The sequence below is a fragment of the Balaenoptera borealis genome (assembly GCF_965194805.1).
Source record: "Balaenoptera borealis genome assembly, chromosome: 18".
Taxonomy (NCBI): Eukaryota; Metazoa; Chordata; class Mammalia; order Artiodactyla; family Balaenopteridae; genus Balaenoptera; species Balaenoptera borealis.
The window spans coordinates 61,636,698-61,659,898 of record NC_138877.1 but is presented as its reverse complement, the minus strand read 5'-3'; the positions used below and the strand labels follow the sequence as shown (position 1 = coordinate 61,659,898).

Here is a 23,201-nt window from a genome sequence, read left to right as displayed (position 1 = left end):
AACTTCTTCCTACATACTTAATATACCTAGCCTGTTTCCCTAAATTAATTTAAAACATGTATCTAAATTCATTTTTATTTTTTTTTGTAAGGTTACATATTCTACCAAACATTTCCATTTAAAAACACCAAACTAATCAAAATTCATATTGTGTAAATAAAACTGGCTCTATTGTGAGCCACGTAACAGTATAACTATCTTATTTAATGCAGAACCATGTAATTATTTTAAGCTTGAAGGAGAGCCAATACAAGCAGTTGATCTTAGATAAAATTGAGAAAGCCATTTTTTTAAAGAAGAATATAATTTATTGCTGTTTTCTTTTTCAAAATTTCCCTCAGGCTTTCACATTTTATCATATTAATATGACTTTAAGCTTTAAATAAAATGATAACTAAATATTAAAAATAATATTTAAAAGAAAAAATAACCTCGGAAAATGTAGATAGAAATAGACAGAGCTCAACACTGAATTCTATATATTCTCCTTGACTTTTAAAAATATAAGACACACGTAGAGTGTACAGCTCAGCACAAACACTCTTGAAAAGAGCATTACCAGCATCCAAGAAGTTGTCTTTGTCAACTTTCTTATTATGACCCCTCCTTCTAACCCAAACATAACTACTATTCTGAATCAAACACCAAATATTAGTTTTGCATATTTTTGAACTTCATGTTAATAGAATAATACCATATACATAGTTCTTTTTTTTTTTTTTGGAGCTCCTTAATAGATAACTGACTTTTTTTTGAATCAGACTTAACTTAAAATATGATATTAGTTCCAGGTGTACAACATAGTAATTCATAGTAATTTTAATAGATTATACTCCATACAAAGTCATTATAAAATACTGACTATATTCCCCATGTTGTATATTACACACTTGCAACTTATTTATTTTATACGTAGTAGTTTGTACCTCTTAATCCTCTTCCCCTATTTTGCCCCTCCTCTCCCCTCTCTCTCCCCCCTAGGGTAACCACTAGTTTGTAGTCTGTATCTGTGAGTCTGTTTCCATTTTGTTATATTTGTTCATTTATTTTATCTTTTAGATTCCACATATAAGTGTAATCATACTGTATTTGTCTTTCTCTGTCTCACTTATTTCACTAAGCATAATGCCCTCCAGGCCCATCCATGTTGTTGTAAATGGCAAGATTTCATTCTTTTTTATGGCTGAGTAATATTCCATTGTGTACATATATACCACAACTTCTTTATTTATTTATCTGTTGATGGACAGTTAGGTTGCTTCTACATCTTAGCTATTATAAATAATATTGTTAAAAAAATTAAGGAACTTCCATAATGTTGTCCATAGTGGCTGTAACAATTTACATTCCCACCAACAGTGTACTAGGATTCCCTTTTCTCCCCATCCTTGCCAAAATTTCTTTCTTGTCTTTTTGGTGATAGCCATTTTGACAGGTGTGAGATGATATTTCATTGTTGTTTTGATTGGAATTTCCCAGATGATTAGTGATGTTGAGCATCTTTTCAGGTGCCTGTTGGCCAGCTGTATGTCTTCTCTGGGAAAATGTCTATTTATGCATTTTTTAATCAGTTTGTTTCTTCTGTCCTTTTTTAAAAAATTTTTATTGTAGTATAGTTGATTTACAAAGCTGTGTTAGTTTCAGGTGTACAGCAAAGTGAATGAGTTATACATATACATATATCCACTCTTTTTTTTTTTTTTTTTAGATTCTTTTCCCATATAGGCCATTACTCTTCTGCCTATTTTTTAATCAGGTTATTTGGTTTCACTGATATTGAGTTGTATAAGTTCTGTATATATTTTTACTATTAACCCCTTATCAGATTTATTGTTTGCAAATATCTTCTCCCATTCAATAGGTTGCTTTTTCATTTTGTTGATTGTTTCCCTCACTGTGCAAAAGCTTTTAAGTTTGATTAGGTTCCATATACATACTGTAGTTCCTTTCACTCAACATTATGATTGTAAGATTCATCCATGTTAGCTTCAGTTCATTCATATTAACTGTTGCATAGTATTTCATTGAATGAGTAGACTACAGTCTATCCACTCATTTTAGTGTTGATTGACATGTGAGTTGTCTCCACTTTTTGACTATTACAATAATGTTGTTATGAACATTCTTCTATAGCATCTTGGTTTTCATGTGTATGTATTTCTGTTGGGTATATACTCAGAAGTAGAATTGCTGGGTTAGATTATGCATGTGTTCAATATTAGTAGACTGTTTCCAAAATGATTGCGCTAATTTTCATTCCCACCAGTAGTGTATGAGAGTTCACCATCTTTGCCTAAATTTAGTATTGTCAGTCTTTTAACATTTGAGCCATTGATTTGCACTTCTCTGCTACTGAGATTGAATAACTTTTGTGTGTTTATTGGACATTTGGATAGTCTGCTTTGTAGAGCACCTACTCAAGTTTCTTGCGCATTTTTAATATATGTGTTGCAAATATCTTCCATCTCTGATTTACCTTTCATTCTATATTGGAGTCTTTATTAACAGGAGTTCTTAGTTTTAATGTAGTCCAAATTTTCAGTCTTCTCTTATAGTATGGTTAATGATTTTTATGTCTTGCTTAAGAAATTATTCCTTATTCCAATGTTATGAAAAAATTTGCAGTATTTTTCCTTCTACATTTAAATCAACATTTCACACAGAATTGATATTTTTGTGTGAATGGTATAGGGGTCAAGTTTCATTTCTCCCTTTGGATTGTCCAACTGAGTCAGCAATAGTTGTTAATATTTATTAAAATGAAATAATTATCTTAAATAAAATTTTCATATATTTGTGGATATGTTTCTGCACTCTGTGTACCCTATATTACAGACTATAACTTTACAAAAAAGTCTTTATTTCGGAAAGTGTTAAGTCCTCCCACTTCCTTCTTCAAGAGGGTCTCAGCTAACTTAAACCTATTTTTGTCCCTTTTCATTTACATATAAATTTTGAAATCAGCATTTCAATTTCTACAAAAAAAAAAAAAACCCTAACAAAAGTTTTATTCAGATTGCTTTGAGTTTATAGATCAGTTTTTCTCAATAATATTTCACTCTCCTGTGTAGCAGTTTTGTCAGTCCTAGGTATTTGATATTGTTGGTGCTACTGTAAATGGCATCTCTCTTTTGAATTTCATTTTATTGTTGTTATATTTCATTTTTAGTTTATATTGTTGGTAAACTTTATTTTATTGTTGGTATATTGAAATAGTGTTTTAATCTTGACCTTATATCCATGGCTTCGGTGAAATTCACTTCATAATTTTAATTCTTCAAGTATGTAAATAATTATGGAATTCTTTAAAATCATCATATCGATGAAAAATAACATTTTTGTTCCTTTCCAACGGTATACTTTTTATTTCTTTTACTTGCCCTATTTTACTAACACATCCAATAGTATTTTTTTATAGAAGTGGTGATGGCATCATTGTTGCCTCTCCAATGTAAGAGAGCCCGTTATCAATATTTTATTATTAAATATGATGTTTGAAATATGACATTTTTCTAGATACCTCTATCAAATTCACTTCTATTTGTAGATGCTAAATGTTTCTACCATAAATGGATGTTGAATATTATCAAATGTACTCTGCACATACTAGGACGATCCTATGATTTTCTGGCATAGAGAGGGAGAGAGAGAAGGAACAATAAATGAGGAGTGGATTGCACAGGGATGCATCAACAACAGCCAAGAGTAGAAGGATGTAACAGCAGGTCATCAAAGAGAAAGTACAGAAACCTGGGACTTTTCTCCAAGGAAACTTTTTTCCAAAGTGGCCGAGGCACTGCCGAGCCTGTGAGGGTGAAAGGGTGGTGGAAAGACAATTTATAATTTAAATATTAATAGTTCTCTCTACTAGGCCAGTATATCCTCCTTAGCTGGCTGAGCTCAGATTCATTGGCACTATTCCAACAAATATATGGAGAAAATGAACCATATCTCTCAAGTTTTATTTCCCAAGGGTTCAACTGCTTCCACAACCCTCATGCGACAGCTAAGTAACTAAAGGGAAGCCCACATCATCCAGCCCTTCAGTCAGCTGACAGCAGGAGAATCCACATGGTGCCAAGAGGGATGGGAAGAACCAAGAATCTACTCCCATTATTTGAGGGAAAACACAAGCCTGGGCAGTAGAGCCCTCATGCCAAAATGAGTGAGGAATGGCGAGTGGGTGGAACAGAGAATCTATGCAAAAATTCTGACACAAGAAAAGGAGGGTAACATGTAAAGTATGTCTTTTCACATGCAAAACAAAAAAAAATCAGATGGACCAGGGGCTAAAAACTGTAAGTAATCAACTGTGAAGCTGCAAAGTGTGATCTTAAGAATTACATCTTAAATTCAAACCATCTAGAACCTTGTTTTAGTCGGTGCTTTTCAGTTGAGTTTGGCCAGCGAGAGGTAATGACAGGAGATTTCCACTTCCTCTCTGCTTCTGTGCTATTTTGGCTTGACTACGGACCTTTAGGACCAGTTTCTGGCAGGAGGGGCCCCTCCCACTGCTCTACATCTCAGCAGACTCTAGTAACACAGCTCTTCCCCTTGCACCTACAGGTGTGATGTCTTCTGGATGTTGCTAATCCCTGAGTGCCTTAACAACCCCTGTGGTTCCTTTAATTCAGCACCCACCTCTGTAAACTGAAAAGTTTCCTCAAAAATCCCAACACTCAGTGCTGTTAGCTGCTGGGAACCTGACTGATACGTGAGCATTTTCCTTCCCACTTCACTTATTTTAAGTAGTTTTACTTCATTATATTTCTTTTACTTTTCCCTGTTTATTCTTAGCCTCTGGTTTTGCCTACATTGTTTTTGACTGTCAAAATTCGGGACATTCCTACTTACCTCTTCATTGATATTTTTATATTATCGTTTTTCTACTGAATAAATCTGGCCTAAATTACTGGATTATTGATATTTATATAATCTTAATATTGCTTCAGTTTTGTTATTTCCTTTATTATCTTAGAACTCTTGTTGTCACTGAAAGTAATGTGGCAACTAGAAAGCAGGAAAACCATAATGGATACAGTATAAAAATAGTTTTTCAAATGTATAGCCGCTTATAAGCATACTCTTAAAGAAAATAGCCCCATTAGTCAAAATATTAGTAATGGAAAAAGTCACTGCTTTCTCATTTTGTAGCCACCAAATTGACCTCATACATTTTCTATTTCATCTAAACTAAAAAAAAACTTTTAAAGGAGTAACTAATTAACATGTAGAGAAGAACAAAAAACCTGCAGGCTATTAAATTAAGCATCATACAGCTAGTCAACAGAACTTTTCTGCCAGTGGACATAGTTTTAATATGCATATAAAATGTTATGTTCTCCTTAGGAAAAAAGATTCTATGCTAGCTAAAGGCTAAGTATTTCCTTGTAAAGGTCTGTTATTCTCAACATCTCTATTTTCCAGTTGCAAATAGCTCCTTCAAAGATGCATTTTCAATGTACCCTATCTTTAAATGGGCAGTACTAGGGCTTTTCGAAGTGTCAATTAGCAGTAAGCTTCAAAATCCATGGAACAAACACAATCTGATTCATATAGGATTTCTATTTCATTTATTTCAGTAAATGTGAGTATCATTAGAAACAACTCTTTTATACTATAATTTAACAGTCTTTTTTCCAAGAAAGAAAAACAGATTTTTTTTTAATTTTTGGTATTTAAATACTTTCCAACTAATTCAATGTAGTAAAATAGTTGGAAGAAGAAGGTTGTAGGATTTGAGATGGATAGAATTAGGATTTCATAGAAAGTAAAACTTCAGAAGTTGTGGTTGAAAACTAATTCAGTAATTAAATATGACAGATTTTGCAGTACATGTTACTTCTATGCCTCAGTCCTCTTTCTCTTCTGTATGGACTTGGGACCACCATCTTTCTCAAACCAAGCTGGCAGCAAAGTTGTTTCTAGAACTCTCTAGCGAAACAAATTTCATGCCCTCATGCCCAGAGTTTTAATTCCACTAATCTGGGACGATGTCTAGCAATTGTATTTTTAAACTGCACCTGGGAAATCTAATGTCCAACTAGGCACCGTTGTAACTAGTCATTCATCATATTAGAAGACAGCCAGAGTCCTAGATTCTAATTTAATGTGATATTAGGCCAGTTACCTAAACTTCGTGTTTCAGATAATTTATTTATATTGGGGGAAACCCTTTTATTCTCAGGGCAGTTGAGAGGAAAGATAAAATCACTGCTTGGCACATGGTAGGCACACCCATAAGGTGTCCTTCTTGCTAAGGCATCTCTACGGCTTTCTAATATTTTAGGTCTGATTTCTGATAGACTGTTTTCTGACTGTGTATTGATTCTTACTTATTGCCTGAAGAGACTTTTAATATCAATGCTTGAATTATAGGTCCCCTGCTGGCCCTCTTGTTGACCCTGTAGAATCAAATTCCAGAAAACCATCTATGTCCCCTATATGTTAATGTGTCACCTGATTCTGACACTTGCTATTGCCTGAGGCATTTGGATCTGGTCTACTTCTACCTTATCGGCTGTTAGAATTACCAAGTATGTTAAAGTTAAATAATTTCTTATTTTACAGCTTAGAAACTAAAGCCCAGATAGTTCAAGTGCCATATCTAAAGTCACACAGTTCACAATAGACTAGAAACCAAATGTCCCTTTTTCTCAAATTGCATTCTTGAGCTACTCAGCGGCAAATGAGTCCCAGAAAACAAAATGACTCTGACTGTATCCAAATGTAAACAGACTTTTGAATTTTTTTTTCTTACATTATGGCTACAAATTTAAAATTTCTAAGCTTAAAAAATGAATAGGGGCTTCCCTGGTGGCGCAGTGGTTGAGAATCTGCCTGCCAATGCAGGGGACACGGGTTCGAGCCCTGGTCTGGGAAGATCCCTCATGCTGTGGAGCAACGAAGCCCGTGCGCCACAACTACTGAGCCCACGCACCTAGAGCCCGTGCTCAACAAGAGAAGCCACCTCGATGAGAGGCCCACGCACCACAATGAAGAGTAGCCCCCGCTCGCTGCAACTAAAGAAAGCCCATGCCCAGCAACAAAGACCCAACACAGACAAAAATTAATTAACTAAAAAAAAATCAATTTACAAAAATAAAGAATATTTACCCTTGAAGACAGTGTCATTTTTCTTGTAATTTTTGATACAAGTTTGATCAGTTTCCTTCCCTTATCTATTTTCTAGAGATGATCAACCAAGTGGCAGTATGTAGTGACAAAGTAGAGAAAGATATGGATATAAATACACACATGCACACACATACACACACACACATATAAGTGATAACATTTTGAGGAAAAACAAGTTTTCATTTTTATTGGAACACTTACTTTCTCATTAGGGTCCATTTTAACTACATCTCACCACATTTATCTATCCAGAAGATTATCTGTAACCAAGTCTTACTTCCATCTTAACTAGTGTTCAAGAATATAAACTGATTTTAATATGTTTGTATAATGTATAATTAGGAAATTAGTCTGATACTGCTACTAGAAAAAAATTATCAATATACAATTTTACATGTTCAAGTATTTGAGAGTAAAGCGTATTGAACACACAGCTACATTTGGAGCTCTTAAAAGGCATTTCATATAGTGATGACTCAAATATGTTTTTGAATGAAAATACTGAATAGCTCTAAAGATATTCACTTTATTGCTTTTTAGCATGCATGGCACCAGGAATTAACCCCAAAACATTCTCTTGACTGTAGTCACCTTCCCTGAATTGTCCTAATAACTATATAATAAATGATCTGTATTTGGCATGTTGCTTGTATACATGTGCAATATAAGACACTTAAGAGTAGATTACACAAGATTCAGGCAGATGTGTTACACCACTGATTTCCAAGTGGGCCAACACACAAGAACCTGTCCATGAGTCTACCTCATCATTCTCAGATGAGCTCCTGACAGCTCTGCCTTGCAAACCAGGGACCAAGTTATGCATCCCTGGACTTAAGTTGGATAAAATTTGGCTCACTTCTTTAAAGTTAACCTGGTTTGCCAACACCCATTTTCTTCCCAGAACATTAGGGAGATTTATGGGGGAATCAAAAATAATGGGGGCCATCGCTCCTCAACTTCTCTCAGTTCGGCCAGAATATTCTAATTAAGTGAAATTGTGTTGACTGTTGCCTTAATTTTCATCAATATACCTTCATGACTCCGGATTTTTGGCAACAAGTGTAATAAAAACAAAGAATTGGGAGTGAACACAGGTCCCCAGATTGACAAATGGATAAAGAAAACTAGCATACCACAAGAACTGGAATAAGTTGAATATTTCTATCCAAGTACAGAAAAAAAGGCATTAGTTATACCTGTACGCTAATCATTAATTAAAAGTTGACATTGACTCTGGATAATAAAATAAACTCTGACTTACTATCCAAGAAGGACCCCCAATGTTTTATAAAACAATTACTTGTGAAGTAGTGCAAAGACCAGAAGCATTAAAAACAAAGCTAAGTACCATGAGAATTTGGGACATTTTATACAGATCTAAGCATCAAACAAACAAGGGAAGCAAGATAAATAGGAACCAATTAGGAAAACAAAAGTTAACTGCTGAGGCAATTTATGTGTTTTTTAATAGGTTATTGCCTTTATGTATAATAGAAACTAATTAGAGAGTTACATGCTTTTCTAATTAAGACTTTATGTGGCTAAGAAATTTGACTCTTTCTAAATGTCAGTTCCAGAGGGACCCAGAATTCTGAGTGCCAAGCTCATCAGAGTATACATCCCACCTAATGGTTAATCAAACCACATCCACAATGGAAGCAAAACAATTTCAAAATGGTGATTGATGAATTTAGAAATCATAGATGATGGCTTTAAGCCTTAAAAAATAGCTTAGAGAAAAATCATACATTATAGGAATTTCAAACCCTTTATAAGCAGCTGTTTACAGGAAACTGCCCTCAGCAGGAAGCCCCTTTTCCTGTCACTTTAGCAAAGCTATATTGTAACTAACTTTTATACCAGGCCCCGCCATGCTCTATCCACCTCCGGCCCAAGCACACCTTTCAAATCTTTTAATCACATAATACCTCGCCTAACTTGTCGGTTCTCTCTGTAGATCAAAGAAGTAGAAATGAAGACGAAGTAATTAACAGATGACCAGATCTCTTCCCTAGCTTCGCCTTCAGGAATCTCCCGAACAAACTGTGTGAACAAGACGGCATCTACAGAAAGACCACGAGGAGTCAACAAGCCTGCACACAAGCCTGCCTGCGGCGGGGAATGGAGACAACTCCGAGCCCCTATCTCAATGATTAACTGAGATTACTTCTCTGTTTCTCTTTAAAAACTTGCACGGCTGAGCAGAATCTTCAGAGGTGGTTTCTGGGGGAAGCTGAGTCCACCGTCTCCCCAGATTGCCGGCATTCTGATTAAGGGCACCTTTCTCCTCTACCATTTATGAGTACGTAATTGATTTTGCAGGGGCAAGCAGCAGGACCGATTTATTCAGTAACACCTCTAAAGTCAGAGATTACTTTGTTCAAACATAAGCTCTAACGTTTACTCACTGTAAATGGTGGCGCTCAAGTAGCCGCTCTAAACCGTGTATTCTCAAATATCAAGTGGAAATTACAGCAAGATCCTTGAGATAGGTGAGTGGTTTAAATAACATAATCAAAGGTATTCCGTTAAAAAACTATAAATTTTCAATGTTTTCTGATTATGATAGTAATGCTCACTGTAAAAAACGTGTGGACGAACATTTTCAAAGGCACAATAACCTCAGTAAGAAGTAACCACTGGCTTCCCTGGTGGCGCAGTGGTTGAGACTCTGCCTGCCAATGCAGGGGACATGGGTTCGAGCCCTGGTCTGGGAGGATCCCACATGCCGCGGAGCAGCTGGGCCCGTGAGCCACAACTACTGAGCCTGCGCGTCTGGAGCCTGTGCTCCGCAACAAGAGAGGCCGCGATAATGAGAGGCCCGCGCACCGTGACGAAGAGTGGCCCCCACTTGCCGCAACTAGAGAAAGCCCTCGCACAGAAACGAAGACCCAACACAACCATAAATAAATAAATAAATAAATAAATAAAGTCAAAGAAAATGATGCCAGATCATTTGTCTTATTAAAAAAAAAAAGAAAGAAGTAACCACTGTTAACTTTCTGGTGCTACCTCTTTGTCAAGATGGATCTAGACAGATGCAATTTAAAAGTTTTGTCTATAATGATGATTTTTATAGTTCAGAAGGCTTTTCAGTTGGTATCAAGAGACACCAATACCTCTTTTGTGCATTTTGTCTTTTATTATTTTCCTTTGAAGGGGCTTAATCACCCTAAAGTTATAAACATCTACTTAAGTTATTTTATTCTGTAATTATTTTGTTACATTAAAACTTTACTTTTTCTAGATTCTTGGACATGCATTCTTATTGCAGCCATACCACCCCCAAAGGGGCAAAATTGTTTGTTGAGGGGAAAAGGACAGAAAATGTTAGGTATTAAAATCATTCATATTCTCCAAAGGGCTACAGTACATAAATAGACTATATCTGTGTCATTAAATTTTCGGGGAGGGAGAGTGAATTAGGAAAAACATATATATCTATAAAGGCTCTTTACAGGTGTTAATAAAAACAATGTTTAGAAATACTGATCTAGGGGCTTCCCTGGTGGCTCAGTGGTTGAGAGTCTGCCTGCCAATGCAGGGGACACGGGTTCGAACCCTGGTCTGGGAAGATCCCACATGCCGCGGAGCAGCTGGGCCCGTGAGCCACAACTACTGAGCCTGCGCGTCTGGAGCCTGTGCTCCGCAACAAGAGAGGCCGCGATAGTGAGAGGCCCGCGCACCGCGATGAAAAGTGGCCCCCGCTCGCCGCAACTGGAGAAAGCCCTCACACAGAAACGAAGACCCAACACAGCCAAAAATAAATAAATAAATAGAAATACTGATGTAGAAACTATCTTCGGGTATAATATGAGATGCAAAAAAATCTGGTTTTTCATAAATGTGTAGCTGGTGCCCTACTATCATTTATTGAACAAAATATCTTTTCCCACTAATTTGATATGACACTTTTAAGTCCTAAATTTTTATCTATTCCTTGGTCTGTTGCTCAACTTTCTACTCTGCCTCGGCTTTCACTCATATTAATTTGTAATAGTTTACAATGTTTATTTTACGTGTTATAAAATTTCATGGGCATACCTTACCTTAAAGAAGAAATAAAATATTGTACATGATTTTCTATGTAAAATTGATTTTAAGAAAAGCACTGGTGGACTTTCTGGTTCATATTGATCTTTAACAAACCTGCACAATATTAAAGGCAAAATACATGGAAAATTTTTAGAAAGAACCTATCTTTATACTGTAGCAAAACACCAAAACTACATTCCATTATTCAATAAAAGCTCTACTTTGTTCCTAGCAATGTGACATATGACTCAGGACTTTATATATAGGTATATATTGCTAGAGGCCTACCTGCACACCACTAAGGATCATATCTTGATTCTTCTAGTAGTTCTAAAGTTCTGATGTATGTTTTTGTTCCCCATAAAATACAATTTTTCCTCAATTTTTATAGATTTCATAACATGAGATTAGTACATGAGGCACTACAGGAAAGAATAACTCCGTATCACTTCAATAGTTTGAGTTCTGAAAATCACTTGGGAAAGGTTACCTTGGGAACTGTTACAAGGATTGTCTCCTGTATTAAAAGCAACTGCTGATCTGATGAAACATTGCATACGTTTGTTCAGCTTCTCAAACTTTAATGAGCACAGGAATCCCTTGGGAAAGCGTGTTAAAATACAGATTCTGATTCAGAAGTTCTGAAAGATGCCTGAGATTCTGTATTTGTAATAAGCTCCCAGGCCGTGGCCATGCTGCTGGTCATAGATGACACTTTGAGAAGCGAGGAGTTAGCTGGCATCTATAACCCCATTTTAAATTAGCAACATGGGAAATTCCCTGGTGGTCCAGTGGTTAGGACTCCTTGCTCTCACTGCCAAGGGCCCGGGTAATATCTGTTTGTGTGCCAGGCATGGGGTCTAGGACAAACAATCAAGACTGTAAGTAGATGTTTGCTTTATCTTAACACACACTCTCTTCCACCTTCATACCTCCTGAATCTTGCACAGAATTCCTTGCCAATAACCACCCCCTCTGCAAACCGCTCTCCTACTTATTTATTGCCTCTTCCTCTGGGGTAATAAATTAAACAAATGTTCTTTGCTGTCTGCCTAAGAACTTTATGTGCCCTGCCCATGTATCTGAAGTAGAAGTAAGCCAACTCCCAAACACATGGGTAGAGTTGAGAATTCATTTGCAAAGTTGTATTATATTCTCAGAAATACAAAACACTGTCATAAAGTTTCTTTTAAATATCATATAGAATAATGTTTTGATCCCCAAATTAAATATTCTTGGAACTTTTAGTTTGAGAAAAGTAATTTTTATTACAAGCTCAGAAGTTGACTTTCAAAAAATGCAATGATATTCATATACTTTAAGTATAAACTCATGGCAGAATTAATGTTATGGTTTTTAAAAGGTTAAGTAAAATATACACAAAATCTAAGAATCTTCTTCTTGCTATATACAGTGTATTTTTCTATTTCTCTATAATCAAATGACCAGTCAATTAATGAATTAATAATATTCATCCTATGTCTGTGTCTGCAGCATGCTAGCAAAGTTACAACAAGGAATAAGATACAGTAAGTCCAGAGAACAGGGACTCTGAATGTAGAATGACCAGAGATTGAATGCACATCCATCACTTTCTAGGCATGAGAACACTGGAATTTTCTTCAGCTTCTCTTAGTCATTAGTAAAAGTACAGGAATAGCTGCCATTAATTGAGCACATACTGTTTTAAGCATAATATTGGGACTTCCCTGGTGGTGCAGTGGTTAAGAATCTGCCTGCCAATGCAGGGAACACAGGTTCGAGCCCTGGTCTGGGAAGATCCCACATCCCGTGGAGCAACTAAGCCCATGCGCCACAGCTACTGAGCCTGTGCTTTAAAGCCCGTGAGCCACAACTACTGAGCCTGCATGCCACAACTACTGAAGCCCACGTGCCTAGAGCCCATGCTCCACAACAAAGAGAAGCCACCACAATGAGAAGCCTGAACACTGCAACAAAGAGTAGCCTCCACTCACTGCAACTAGAGAAAGCCCACGTGCAGCAACAAAGACCCAACACAGCCAAAAATAAATAAATATATAAATAAAGAAATAAATTTTTAAAAAACACATAATGTTATATCAATTAATTAAATTAAACCTCACATCATCTCTGAGTTGGATTTTATATAATTCCCATTTTTACAGTTGTGAAAACTAAGACTCAGAAAGGTTAAGTAAATTTCCCAAGGACACATAGCTAGTTAGTAGTCATTACAAAACTGAAACTCAAGGAGGTCTGGATTCAAAGCTTGCAATTTTAACCATTACGCTATGCTTCCTTACTTTACTGTTACTAGATTCGAGTTATGTGGTTAACTATGGTTTGTATTGATAAAAATCTCTCTCTGACACATCGACCAAATCAATTGTTCACACTTTAAACAAAGGGTTCCAAGGGCAAGTCTAGTATCATTGTCCCTAATGATTTCAGAACAGAAATGATAAATACCATCAGTTTCCAGGGAAAAAAATAACATTGTGAGATGCAATGGGCAGCCTGCTGAAGAAACTTTTTGCAAAGGTTTTCCTCCCTGATGAAAGAAATGCTCAGGAGGAAACTGCACATCCTGCCTGAGACGTGGTTGTAAGAGAATGAAGTGCCAGTAGCTGCAGCAGCCATATTGTGACCATGTGAGGGCCAACCAGAGGCAGAAAGCCCATGTGCACAGGAATGCAGGGGAGAAGGATGGAGAGCAATGGGTTCTTTGATAACTATGGCACCGTGTAACCCTAGACTTATAATAATGAAACAATGTATCCCTATTATTTATGTACTAACAGTTAGTAGTTAACAATTCTGTTACTACTTGAACCCCAAAGCATCCTAAATGATAAAAGCAACAATTCAAACTTTCTCTAACAACTGTACATTATTTAAGAAGTATAAACACCAGGTTTTCATTAAAATATAAATACTTAAAAATTAAAATGGAACATGACCTAGAAAAAATCAGTATCTTTAACTATTTCATTTAATTTTAAAAATGCAAATATTTGAATTTTATTTGTGTTATAGTATAATATGAAGGTAACATATTGGGAAAATGAGTAAATTACTTAAACAAAAGTCAGTATTACAGCTCGTACGCTTTAGAATGCAAAAGCCCATATGTGATATCTGGAAAGAAGTTCAAATACATCATTAATCTCCATTTACATTCATATCTCAGGGATACCTATAAGCACACTTGCTATTCTATTAAGATGGCAGAGATTACAAAACAGTGTGTAGATGATTTATTCTGCCACATGTTATTCGGGGTTACATGCTCATGAGATTGCTCTGCAAATACCTTAAAATTCATTCATGTCTTCCAATTATTTTCGTAGAGTGCTGGATCTTTATCTAAATTATTCATATCTATCTATATCCCAGGGATGCTAATTGAAATGGTAGAAAGTATAAGCCTTCTAAAGAATATAGTGCTAACCTTCTAAACAATTAATGACACAAGGCTCTTTGTACCCGGATGCAACAAGACCCTGCCATGATGTCCCAAGAGCTGAAGGGATCAATATGTTAACATACGTGTTACCTCTTCATGACATACCAGTATAGATCATACTTGACATTTAGTTAACACAATTTACTGTGGCTTAAGGATGGAATCTTCTCCTAAAAGTAGAAGTCACCATAAGATGATGGTAAGCAGGGGTGAGGAGGTGGGAGGAGGGGCAAAGAATTCATTCAAAGGTAGAAAGTGCCAAAAGCAAGTCCCTTGATTTAAGACAAAGTCTTAGTGTTGGCAAGGAATATATATATTTGAGCAAGAAATTGGGTGTTGTCATTTAAATGCTTTTAAAATCTATCCTTATGGATTTTTTTCCAGATTCCTTGATGAGGTGCCAAAAATAAGGCAATTCTGTGGAAGCCTCAAAGAGGAGTTGGCTGGGATCAAGGGGAGGGAAGAGGAGAACCAGAGGGAAAACACTCCCAATTCTAGTTACAAAGGCATTAAGCATTAGTCCAGATGAGAGAATCCAGCCAAAACTCTTGTTAAATCCCCAAGAGGAGGCAAGCAGCAGTGTGGAGGAGAGAACTGGTCAGAGGGAAGGTGACAGCCTGCTGAGGGCAGGGAGACACAGATGTTTGCTGGTGTTGTCAAGAGAAATAAGGATTACATGGTTTGGTGCTTCCCTCATTATAGACGGGTCAGAGTGTGTGTATATACATGTATTTCTTATTATTTCAATTTCCTATAATTATGCATCATGACTGAAGAAATGTATAGCAATTAAGTCATTCCACTTATAAGTTAGAGTACCGCTTAAACTTCCGTGAAGTTGTTAATAGTTTCATTTAATTAACTGTGCAATCTTTATTACAGTATCAGCACTGAAAGATGTCTGAGATATGGAATATAAGTCAGCATCCAAAATACTTATGGAAACCTAAAACTATTTTCATTTTCTGATGTGCATTAGTGTCTGATGCAGAATGTCTTTCTTAACTTGCTATTACAAAGAATGGCAAACCACAATTCATGATATTATATTTTCCTTGTTTACCCATTAATTAGCAGGCAGTCTGCATACATTTGTGTACGTAAATTCAGTTACTAACAGGTTGATCTGGAGTTTCTTAATATAGCTTCCATGATGTAATAACATATACTAACTTGCCAGTTTACATGATTTCAAAATAGTTACTTGCAATTTTTAGCACCAAGTAAAATTAGAAACAAGGATTTTACAAAACTTGACAGTAGCATCGCTGTTAGCTATTGTCTTGTGTCAATGAACATTAAATCTAAACATAATTTATTATAGTAAATTATATTTGAAAATAAAAGGTAGTATAGAGAATTACTTTAAATCGAGAAATTTAATTTTTCCTCTTTGATGAATAATAATATATGTTTCCTAGCAAAATTTTCTAATATGTGATCTTCATTTTTAAATTAAAGATGGTCTAGAGACAAGTTTGATTCCAGGAATAGAGATCTCACACACATAGTTCTATCCACAGAAACCTTTTAAGTTTCTGGGTTATTTCTGGGAACAGAACTGCTTAGCTTTCCAGTATTCTTATGCACTTAAGAACTAGTAAGAAATGTAAGAATAGTCAATCATAGGATGTATGACAGCTAGAAAATAAAATATTGTTTGATTTCTTTTTCTAAATGTTTAGTGAAAAATTTCCCCATGTAATTATAAAGGTGACTATGTATACATTATTGTATGGGTTTTCATAGTATAGTTAATCTCTTCCACATTTAATGATGGATAAATCAACAAATATTTTGAGTTGGCTGTGATCTCTTTTACTCTTCTTACTTGCAGTGTGAATTCTCTATTACTTATTTACCATTATTCTTTTTCTCTTTTGATAATACATTTGGTTTTAGAGGTCAGGCACTGAGATTTCAAGTCAATTCAGTAAATATGTACTGAGTTACTACATGGAAGATGATTTTGAAGGCTCTGTAATGGGTACAAATTTGATAGCATTAAACATTAAAGGTGTATATGTTCCTGGTAATTTCCCAAGCTAACACGTTAAATATGGACTCTCTAGTAAGTACACTCATATAATAAGACTGAATAAATGAATTCATTCTTATTTAGTGTTATATTCTGCACCCTTTGGCCTAACACCCTTTGGATCCACTCTTATGCAGGTTCCCCAGAGTTCTGAACATGTGCAATAGCAAAGTCTCGCACATTTTTGGGGATGTAAATTATTTATCCCTGGGTCATAGTGTGCACTTGTCTCCCTGGAGCATTCTGAGATTCCCCCTTTGCAGTGAACCTAGAAATTACCAGGATTGGTCGTGGTGAGAGTTGAAGAGAATGAATACTCACTTTTAAATCGTCTTCCCCAGGTAAGGTTATCACAGAATTTTCAAGCAAAGTACAGGTAGTCTCCTCAGAGACAGGGGGGCAAGCTATCTCAGGGGTAAGAGAGCCTCAGAGTGACTTGGGGTTCAAGACAGTCATTTTCTTGTGGGTCCAACCATATGTCTCCATGCCAAGTTCAGGACTCCATTCTTTCCCAATTAGTGCCCTAACTTTCAAAGGAGAAATGTGGGAAGACTGTAGATGAATTGGCATTAAAATTCAACAAAAGATACAATGCAATTTTATATTTAATTTTAGCCATATCAGCCCTGGAGCTACAATAAATAAGAGAATATTTAAGGCTGGCGAGAAAGCTCTCTGTTTCTCAGACCATGACTTCAGCTGAGAGTTCACAGCCCTGAGCTCATCGTTTTCTTTCTGTGAGCACTCTGGTGGGCTCATTAGAATCCGTTCCACACCACGGTCCTTGTAGCCATCATGAAAGACAGAATGTTCAAATACTGCTCTCAGGTGGGCATCCAAACCACTTACCGCAGTCAGCTCTTCATCAAAATCAACCATAGGTGATAACCTGATTAATTATGATGCTACTGCATGAAATAGATACTAGCATCCCATTTTCTGCTGGTAAAGTGCCCAGTATTATGTTCAAATCCTAGGGCATGTTCCATCCAATCCCAAATTCCAACCTTTGTGGATCTATCTCCTGAGACCAATACAGTAGCACCTCTGTATCAGTCAGCGTCCAGTCAGAAGACAAAAACCACATAGCAATTTGACCAGAAAGAGACCAATGTAAAGAATTTGCAAGAGATTAATTAACTAGAAAGGGGTAAAGAGAATTCTAAAGGATATAAGAATAGCAGATACAGGACGGAGGCAGAGCGCTCAAAGAAGGAACAAATCTGGAAGAGCCCCACCCCTCCCAAGATTGAGATCCAGACATCACTGGAGAGGGAACAGCTATGGTCTTCCGGCTGATGGGAAACTCTGCTGGGGTACTAGAAACTGGGGCTAGCAAGAAGAAAACCACCTTTTAAGGGGACAACAGAACTCACTGAGGCCTGCAAGAGTCTCTAGGTGTCACTGTGAAATCATTCTCGGATTGCCAGAGAAACTCTCCAGGAAGCTTCTTGCAAGGATGTTACCACTAAAACCCACTGGGCATGAGTGTCACTGGATGTCCTGCGTGCTAACCAAGCACCACAGGAGCAAGCGCACTGGAGAATCACACGGGAACTAGGAATAGAAGTCTCTTCTTCCTACAGTGCCCTTCTAGCACCTTCTACTAACAATGCTTAACATGTCAGTGGACAAAGGAGAAAGGTTCACAAGGTCTGGCCCCAGTATCATAAGCCAGGAAATGACGGGTGAATTTGGAAGTGAGAGGCAATACATTTATAACTGGCACAGGTGTAATTTCCTTATTATGCATATTTAAAGAAGTAAGAACTGAAAACAGCCTAATTCCTTTTCCCTGTAGTAACAGTACTGGGACTAGGTATAGTTTCCTGTCCCTACGTTAACCAATACTGAGACCAAGCAAAATTACGAGTTATGTACACCAGGAATTACCTGCCCCTGGATGATAAGACTGTGGGCAACCAAACATGTTCCTTACCAGGAGTAACAGCTTGCTCATCAAGACTTGTTTCCATAGCCAGACCTCTCAGAACCCACCAATCCCAAAGGTAGAGCTATTACATAACAACTCCATCAATTTCCACGTTTCCTGCTTTGCAAGGCCATCTTAAAACTAGCCAGTCTAGGGTCTAAAACCCTAATAATACTCTCCCATGACTCCTCTCTCCCGAGACTCTAAGACGCCATCAGAATAGTGTTCTCGCCTACGCAGTGAAACTAACTTCGCCTGTCCCAACCCTAGGCTCTTCTGGTTGTATTTCGGGGAGTTGAGAATCCACAACAGAATTCATAACCCAATCAGGAGAAGTTGTAGAACTTGCTTGGGGGTAATATAAAAGGCTGTTTAGCTGATGGCAGAAACGTCTCTTTGCACGTTACGCGTGCCTTCTAAAAACATCTTTTTCGTGCGATGTATTTATTCCTGGTCTGATTGCTTACTCCCATGTTCTTGTTCAAGCAGTTGTCGAGAGCAAATGAAGAATCTGTTTAAATGAGAAGGCTTAGTGCAGTACTGGGTTCAAATAGTGCCTTTTCAGGACCTAAATACAGCGTGCAGTAGAGGTTTGGAGTCAAAACATGCTGTACTTTCTGCCTCAAGGACTGATAGCTGTGAGGCCAGTAGGGGGCACAGTCCTGCGCTTGGACATTGGCCCTCCCAGGATGAGAAGAAATCATCATCCCCGGAGGCAACAGGGAGGCCTTTCATGCAGCTTCTCAGAAGCAGACATGAAATAGATGGGGGCTGAGTCACAGATTTGCTGATCAGGGTAACAGATAAAAGGGAGAGTAAGTAGAAAAGGTAAATTAATGCATATTAAAATGGCAGAGAAATAAGCATGAAAAAGATGTTCAACATCATTAGCCATAAGGGAAATGCAAATTAAAACCAAAATGAGAGTCAGTATACACCTATCAGAATAGCTAAAGTAAAAAATAATAACGACACGAAATGCTGGCAAGAACGGAAAAAGGGTCAATCACTCATTCATTGCTGGTGGAAATGTAAAATGGTACAGCCACTCTGAAAAACAATTTGGTCGTTTCGTATACAACTAAACATTCAATTACCATAAGACCCAGCAACTGCATTCTTGAGTATTTTCTCAGCATAACGAAAACTATGTTCTCCCAAAAATCTGTACACAAACATTCATAGCAAATTTATTCCTAATAGAAAAAAAACTAGATACAACCTGGGTGTTTTTCAATGACTGAATGGCTAAACAAACTCTGGGACATCCATACCATAGAATGCTACTCAGTACTAGTAATGAATAAACTATTGACACAACAACTTGGATAAATCTCAAGGGAATTATGCTGAGTTAAAAAATAGCCAATCTCAAAGGTCACATACCGTAAGATTCCACTTATACAGCATTCTTGAAATAACAAAATTACAGAAATGGAGAACAGACTAGTGGTTGCCAGGGGTCAAAGATGGTGGAAGAAAGGTGGGTATGACTATCAAAGTCCAACATGAGGGATCCATGGGTGATAAACTAATCTGTATCTTGGCTTTATCAATGTCTATATCTGGTTATGACATGGTACTGTAGTTTCATAAAATGTCAGCACTGGGGGGAAATTGGTAAAGGGTCATTGGATCTGACTGTATGATTTCTTACAATTGCATGTGAATCTACAAGTGACTCGAAATTAAAAGTTTGATTAGAAAAGGTAATAAAAGACAGGGATTTACCAGCAGGAAGGAAGATAGAGACTGTTCCTTGGTCATCTTTCCCTCAAACTTAAAAAAAGAGCCTTTATGGGCTAAAGTTTGCTATTTGTCTGTTTCTTATTCGGAGACATGGAAGGGAGATGGGCTAAAGAGAGTTAGAAGACAAGTGAAGAGCACTGTTAGTACTTCGGCTTGTGTGTTAAGTCTCTGCCCCTCAGCGATTTCAATAATGGCTTATTTTGCAAGCCTTTCCGGATTTAGATGTGGGTTTGTTTTAAATTCAACACCATGAAAAAGTGATATGAAAACTGAATGTTCTGCTTCACCACGGTAGGTCCCAACAAGCTAAAGCTATAAAAGGACCCAGAACTTGGGGGGACTAGAATGCACCAGACCCTCACTAGACCTAAAGGAAGACTCTTTCCTGACCAGAGAGCAAAAGGATTTGTTTTGAACAATAAGATCTGTTTTAGACAACTATGTACAGACCAGTGGATTCATTTGTCTTATCTAGAGAGCAAACTTTCAAGTTTAATTAGCATATCCACCATAAATTCTTTTTTTTTTTACCATGTAAGACCCCCTAACTTTGCCCCTTTGGCAAATTAATTAACAAAATTTCTTCACTGAGGGGGTGTGTGTGTGTGTGTGTGTGTGTGTGTGTGTGCGTGCGCGCGTATGCCTGCGTCCTTGCCTGGAAGGTAAACAAACTCAGCTTAAAAAAATAAAAAAGTTCTTGTCTATTTTTTATTCTTTGCCAAGTTTTAGGATGCAAACAAGAAGGCCCAATGTTATCATGGTTAAATATTTATTTACTAGACAAAAAGTAGTGGTAAAAGGAACTGATAATCAGCAGTAAGAAATGGGTTATATTAAATTTAATTCAGAAGGAAATTTAAGGAATATTGAAGAAATCCCAAATTCCAAACCCCATTAAAATCTTAAGCTTCAAGACAATAAAATCTCTATTATAATGAATGATAACATCACTGTAGGTTATTATTTCATTCATTTCTAATTTCTTTGGCTAAATTAAATACTCCTTAAATTCATTCTTCTTAAAAATCAAACTGGTCCCAGCTGCAGTTAACAAGAGAATTTCTTATTCTTTCTGCAGTTTTCATAAAATTTTTTAATGAGAACACATAATTACTGCTAAAACATATCATTAGAAATATATAAGTTTTACTTAATGAAAGAAATGTCAAAATATTTATTCTAACTTGAATCTTCTAAAATGATATGAAAGTCAAATATAAAATAATGCCATATAAAATAGAGTGCAAAAATTCATCTATCAAATTCATAGACAAACTAATACCATATCAAAAAATTTCCTGACATTTTTGACAGCCATTTACCTCATGTACCAATTGAACTAGGTGACAGAAGACTCGTTTTGTTTCTAAGTGCATGCTGCATTGGATTCAGCTCTAATAGGCATTTACTATGCAATATATTTTTAAAAGTGTGGGTAAAAGTGTTATACACTTGTCCTGCCTGCAAGGGGTTTACGTGTTAGTTAAACTTTGGTAAAGTTACCTAAGACTGCTATTTCTGCCTTCCAAAAACTCAGGGCATACACCTGTCTTCATACTCTTTATAGAAATGAGACAGATAGATAATGATGGCTGAATTGAAAGAAACCTTTAATTTGCATCACAATCTTGTGAGAGTAAAAGAAGTCATCTACTTCCAAGTCATTTCCCCAGACAGACCCAGATTATCACTTTCCCCTCATATTTATCATCCAGATCAATTCCATCGACTCTTCAAGACACACGTAAGATACCATATTTCATTGAATCCAAGACTGTGATATTCATCGTTATTTTGTGTTCTGTTTAGAAAGGAAAATTCTGCCAATTAAACTATGATATACCATCAAATTTAATCTAACACATCAATTTTAAGATACATTCTGATTTCAAAGATGGCAAAACTTTTTAAAGAAAATGTGTGTATTAGAACTGAAATACAATATTCCTTACATGTTAGAACTATAAAGAGCTGCTTATCCACAGAGCTGTGTCCATCACCCACACGACTGTGCCATAAAGCAAGCTTTACAAATACTGTTTAACTTAGGAAAAAAAGAATAAAGGACATGGGGCAAAACCTCACCTATACCACTGGGGTAACCAATAATCTTCCTCTAGACTCCTCTCATAACTAAGATGAGAATATTGATCATTAAAAATAATAAGAGACTATAATAAATCATGTTCATAATGACTGTACAATACTAGAACAATAATTAGCCAGTATATTTTTTGTATCAAAGTATAGTTGATTTACAATATTGTGTTAGTTTCAGGTATATAGCATAATGATTCAGTATTTTTGCAGATTATATTCCATTATAGGTTATTACAAGATAATGGTCCACTACACTTTTTGTACTAAAATAAAATTAGATTCTTAAAGTCACTTCATTTCCCAAGATTACTTTCTGTTAATATTTGTCTTCATTGTTTAGACTTAATCTGTTGGCCTGAAACATTTATCAGCATGTGAAAAGATATGTAATAACAATTAATGGGCGTTCAAATTTAAACCATTTTATGTTAAACAGCATGTCTCAACGTAAACTGCTTTCCTACTAAAAGAAACACCACATGCCTTGACCATATTTTTTTTTCCATGAATGATGTTTCTCATTATGCTGTTCACAAAAACTTTTAAACATTCAATTCAAATTCAAAATTCAAAAATTTTACTTTTCCACATCTTTACAGAAGGAGCAGAAAATAAATGAAATGAGCTTTCACTCCACCACACATAAAACTAGAATTCTCAGGGCTGCTCTTGCTATCCCCATTTTATTATACATTTTTCTTTACTCTCCCTTCTAAAATTAACATATTTGTGATTCAGTTAGCATACTGATTCCTAGC

General features: G+C 36.3%; 1 protein-coding gene across 3 annotated transcripts in view; it reads right to left on the bottom strand.

Annotated features, from left to right (window-relative positions):
* The window catches only part of GPC5 (glypican 5), a gene marked incomplete at its 5' end in the record, with an annotated part of 1,368,327 nt that overhangs the window by 1,224,414 nt on the left and 120,712 nt on the right, over positions 1-23,201 (bottom strand). The gene's annotated exons all lie outside the window — the stretch shown is intronic.